This window comes from Mustela lutreola, chromosome 5, assembly GCF_030435805.1.
Source record: "Mustela lutreola isolate mMusLut2 chromosome 5, mMusLut2.pri, whole genome shotgun sequence".
NCBI classification, from domain to species: domain Eukaryota; kingdom Metazoa; phylum Chordata; class Mammalia; order Carnivora; family Mustelidae; genus Mustela; species Mustela lutreola.
The window spans coordinates 159,980,076-159,986,054 of record NC_081294.1 but is presented as its reverse complement, the minus strand read 5'-3'; the positions used below and the strand labels follow the sequence as shown (position 1 = coordinate 159,986,054).

General features: G+C 34.5%; 1 non-coding gene across 1 annotated transcript; it reads right to left on the bottom strand.

Annotated features, from left to right (window-relative positions):
* Positions 1-1,641: 1,641 nt before the first annotated feature.
* LOC131832868 (U6 spliceosomal RNA) lies at positions 1,642-1,745 on the bottom strand. The gene has a single exon (XR_009354224.1). It is a non-coding gene; the product is annotated as a U6 spliceosomal RNA (small nuclear RNA).
* Positions 1,746-5,979: the final 4,234 nt, after the last annotated feature.

Below are 5,979 nucleotides of genomic sequence, written 5' to 3'. Positions count from 1 at the left end.
CTTCGACAAAGCAGGAAAGAATGTCCAATGGAAAAAAGACAGCCTTTTCAATAAATGGTGTTGGGAAAATTGGACAGCCACATGCAGAAAAATGAAATTGGACCATTTCCTTACACCACACACAAAAATAGACTCAAAATGGATGAAGGATCTCAATGTACGAAAGGAATCCATCAAAATCCTTGAGGAGAACACGGGCAGCAACCTCTTCGACCTCTGCCGCAGCAACATCTTCCTAGGAACTACGCAAAAGGCAAGGGAAGCAAGGGAAAAAATGAACTACTGGGATTTCATCAAGATCAAAAGCTTTTGCACAGCAAAGGAAACAGTTAACAAAATCAAAAGACAACTGACAGAATGGGAGAAGATATTTGCAAACGACATATCAGATAAAGGACTAGTGTCCAGAATCTATAAAGAACTTAGCAAACTCAACACCCAAAGAACAAATAATCCAATCAAGAAATGGGCAGAAGACATGAACAGACATTTCTGCAAAGAAGACATCCAGATGGCGAACAGACACATGAAAAAGTGCTCCATATCACTCGGCATCAGGGAAATACAAATCAAAACCACAATGAGATATCACCTCACACCAGTCAGAATGGCTAAAATCAACAAATCAGGAAATGACAGATGCTGACGAGGATGCGGAGAAAGGGGAACCCTCCTACACTGTTGGTGGGAATGCAAGCTGGTGCAGCCACTCTGGAAAACAGCATGGAGGTTCCTCAAAATGTTGAAAATAGAACTGCCCTATGACCCAGCAATTGCACTATTGGGTATTTACCCTAAAGATACAAATGTAGTGATCCAAAGGGGCAAATGCACCCGAATGTTTATAGCAGCAATGTCCACAATAGCCAAACTATGGAAAGAACCTAGATGTCCATCAACAGATGAATGGATCAAGAAGATGTGGTATATATACACAATGGAATACTATGCAGCCATCAAAAGAAATGAAATCTTGCCATTTGCAACAACATGGATGGAACTAGAGCGTATCATGCTTAGCGAAATAAGTCAAGCAGAGAAAGACAACTATCATATGATCTCCCTGATATGAGGAAGTGGTGATACAACATGGAGGCTTAAGTGGGTAGAAGAAGAATAAATGAAACAAGATGGGATTGGGAGGGAGACAAACCATAAGTGACTCTTAATCTCACGAAACAAACTGAGGGTTGCCGGGGGGAGGGGGTTTGGGAGAAGGGGGTGGGATTATGGACATTGGGGAGGGTATGTGATTTGGTGAGCGCTGTGAAGTGTGTAAACCTGGTGATTCACAGACCTGTACCCCTGGAGATAAAAATATATGTTTATAAAAAATAAAAAATTAAAAAATAAAAAAAATAAAAAAAAAAAAAAGATCAGAGAAAAGACAAGTGTGTCCACTTTCACTACTGTCATGACATAGTACTGGATATCCTAGCCAGAGAACAAGGAACTCAAAAAAATAAGAGACTCCAAAAAAAAAAAAAGAAGATGTAAAATTTTCTTTTTTTGGATAACATGAACTTACATGTAAAAAAACCCAAAAACTTCACAAAAAAAAATTTGAATAAACAAATTTAGTAAAGCTGCTAAATACAAGATCAATATATAAAGACAAGAATTTTGTTTTGTTTCATTTTTTTTAATATGGAATGCTTCCCAGTTTTTCATGTCATCCTTGTTCAGTGATCACGCTAATCTCTGCATCATTCCAATTTTAGTATATGTGCTGCCAAAGTAAGCACAAGACCAGAGCATTTTAACACTCTAATGATGAACTATCTGAAAAAATAAAGAAAACAATCTAATTCACAATAGCATCAAAAATAAAAAAATACTTAGGAATAGATTTAACTAAGAAGATGAAAGATCTGTACTCCATAAACTATGACATTGATAAAGAAATTGAAGGAGACACAAATGGAAAGATAGCTCATATTTATGAATGGTAAGAATGAACATTGTTAAAATGTCCATACTACCGAAAACCATCTGTAAATCCAATTCCTACCAAAAATCCAATGTTAGGGGCGCCTGGGTGGCTCAGTGGGTTAAGCCGCTGCCTTCGGCTCAGGTCATGATTCCAGGGTCCTGGGATCGAGCCCCAAATCAGGCTCTCTGCTCAGCAGGAAGCCTGCTTCCTCTTCTCTCTCTGCCTGCCTCTCTGCCTGCTTGTCATCTCTCTCTGTCAAATAAATAAATTAAAAATCTTAAAAAACATCCGATATTATTTTTTTACAGAAGTAAGTAAAGAATCCTAAAATTTATATGAGACCATAAAAGACAACAAATAATCAAAGCAGTTCTGAGAAAGAATGAAGAAGAGAAATTACACTTCTTGATTTGAAACTATACTACAAAGCCTTCATGCTCCAAACAATAAAGTATACTGGCATAAAAACAGACCAATAAACAAGTAGAACAGAATTGAGAGTCCAGAAATAAATCCTTTCATACAGTCACCTAATATTTGACTGGGGCCAACATATGTAATAGGTAAAGATAGTCTGTTCAATAAATGATATTTAAAACTAAATAGTCACATAAACAGTATGAAACTGGAACCTTATATCACTCATAAGCCTTAACTTGAAATAGATTAAAGACTTAAAGGTGATGCATGAAACTAAATTTCCCAAAGGAAAACATAGGAAAAATTCTCCTTGACATTGGTCTTGCCAATAGTTTTTTGGATACCAGACCAAAAACACAAGCAAAAAAAGCAAAAATAAATAAATAGTATTACATCAAACTAAAATTTCTGCATTGCCAAAAAAAAAAAGAGAGAGAGAACGAAAACACAATCCACAGAATGTAAGAAAATACTTACAAATCTTATATCTGAAAAGAGGTTAATAACCAACAGATACAAATTGAAAAAAATATATAATTAAAAAAATAGCAAAAGGATCTCAATAGACTTTTTTTTTTTCAAAAAAGTTATATAAATGCCCAACAGGAGCATTAAAAAGTGCTCAACGTAAAAAACTCAGGGCAAAGTCATTATGTTGTTGTTTTGTTGTTTACCTCTGAAAAACACAGCAAGATATTACTACCTATTAGAATATATACTACAAAAAATTGAAACTAACAAATTTTGGTAAATACTGGGGAAAATGGGGAACTTATGCACTGTGATAGGGATATAAATTTGTATGGAAAACAGTATGGAGATTATTCATATTATTAATAGTAAAATTAACATATGATTCAGTAATCCCACTTCTAGATATATATCTAAAGGAAACGAAGTCACTGTTCAAAGACATATCTGCATTCTTATGTTTATTATAAAATTATTAACTCTAAGCAAGAGATGGAAATAACTTCAGTATCCATTAATGGATGAATGAATAAAATAAGTATGGTAAATATATACTATGGAATATTACTTAACCATGAAAAATTAAGAAATACTGCCATTTACAACAGCATGGATGTATCTTGAAGGTATTATACTAAGTGAAATATTTCAAAGATTTTATATATTTTTTTAATTTATGTATTATAATATCCCTTACATACAGAATCTGAGGAAAAGGCAAACTAATGGAAACTTAGAGTTGAGTTGACAAAGGGTGAACCTGGGGTGGAGTAAGGTGGTCAAAGGGTGCAAACTTGCAACTATAATATGAAAATGTTCTGGGGATCTAATGTACAGCATGATGATCATAGTTAATAAAATATACATACTTTTTTTATTGTGCTTCCCTTTATTAAACTTTGCATATATCACATTCTTATAATTTGAAAGTTTATAGCAATCTTGTTTAAAAGAGGTCTGCTGCCACCATCTTTCTAACAACATTTGTTCATTTTGTGTATCTCTGTCACATGTTGATAATTCTTGCAATATTTCAAGTTTTTTCATTATTATTGTATTTGTTATGGTGATCTGTGATCAGGAATTATGACCCACTGAAAACTCAGAACTAGTTTACTTAAGGTATATACATTGTTTTTCTTTAAAAACATAATGCTTTTGAACAGTACAGTATAGTGTTTATTTTTTATATGCACTTGGAAACATAATTTTTTATATGCACTGGGAAACCAAAAAAAATAATAATTTGACTTAGTTTATTGAGATAATCACTTTATTGAGGCAGTCTGGAACAAAACCCACAAGACCTCTGAAGTTTATCTCTACTATACTATATACTTAAAAGTTGCTAAGAGAGTAGATCTTAAAATTCCTTATGATACATGCATAAAAAACAGTGGCAACTATACGAGATAGTAGATGTATTAACATTTTTATGTAGATTATATTGCAATAAAGATGTATACCAATTTATCAAATTGTACAAAATTTACACAATGTTAAAAGTTTGCAATGTTATAAGAAATCATTTCTTAAATTGACAAATTATAATATGTCGATTTTTTTTTCAATAAAGCTGGAAAAAACTTTTTGTAGAATTAATCTATTTTTCAAAAAAGGAAGTAAGGAAGTAGAAACTGCAACTAACTCTGAAAGAATAGAATATAAAATCCATTTTCGTTATATACACTGTGACAAAAACTATTACTTAGTTTACAATGAAGGAGTACTAATGAAGCATGAAGGATGGTCTATAAATAAGGCTGAAAGAGCTCAGTTTTAAGATTTGAGGAACCTCCATGCTGTTTTCCAGAGTGGCTGCACGACCTTGCATTCCCACCAACAGTGTAGGAGGGTTCCCCTTTCTCCGCATCCTCGCCAGCATCTGTCATTTCCTGACTTGTTGATTTTAGCCATTCTGACTGGTGTGAGGTGATATCTCATTGTGGTTTTGATTTGTATTTCCCTGATGCCGAGTGATATGGAGCACTTTTTCATGTGTCTGTTGGCCATCTGGATGTCTTCTTTGCAAATGTCTGCTCATGTCCTCTGCCCATTTCTTGATTGGATTATTTGTTCTTTGGGTGTTGATTTTGCTAAGTTCTTTATAGATTCTGGACACTAGTCCTTTATCTGATATGTCATTTGCAAATATCTTCTCCCATTCTGTCAGTTGTCTTTTGATTTTGTTAACTGTTTCCTTTGCTGTGCAAAAGCTTTTGATCTTGATGAAATCCCAGTAGTTCATTTTTTCCCTTGCTTCCCTTGCCTTTTGCGTTGTTCCTAGGAAGATGTTGCTGCGGCAGAGGTCGAAGAGGTTGCTGCCCGTGTTCTCCTCAAGGATTTTGATGGATTCCTTTCGTACATTGAGGTCCTTCATCCATTTTGAGTCTATTTTTGTGTGTGGTGTAAGGGAATGGTCCAATTTCATTTTTCTGCATGTGGCATTCCAATTTTCCCAGCACCATTTATTGAAAAGGCTGCCTTTTTTCCATTGGACATTCTTTCCTGCTTTGTCGAAGATTAGTTGACCATAGATTTGAGGGTCTATTTCTGGGCTCTCTATTCTGTTCCATTGATCTATGTGTCTGTTTTTGTGCCAGTACCATGCTGTCTTGATGATGACAGCTTTGTAATAGAGCCTGAAGTCCGGAATTGTGATGCCACCAACGTTGGCTTTCTTTTTCAATATCCCTTTGGCTATTAGAGGTCTTTTCTGGTTCCATATAAATTTTAGCATTATTTGTTCCATTTCTTTGAAAAAGATGGATGGTACTTTGATAGGAATTGCATTAAATGTGTAGATTGCTTTAGGTAGCATAGACATTTTCACAATATTTTTTCTTCCAATCCAGGAGCATGGAACATTTTTCCATTTCTTTGTGTCTTCCTCAATTTCTTTCATGAGTACTTTATAGTTTTCTGAGTATAGATTCTGTGTCTCTTTGGTTAGGTTTATTCCTAGGAATCTTATGGTTTTGGATGCAATTGTAAATGGGATTGACTCCTTAATATCTCTTTCTTCTGTCTTGCTGTTGGTGTAGAGAAATGCAACTGATTTCTGTGCATTGATTTTATATCCTGACACTTTACTGAATTCCTGTATAAGTTCTAGCAGTTTTGGAGTGGAGTCTTTTGGGTTTTCCACATATAGT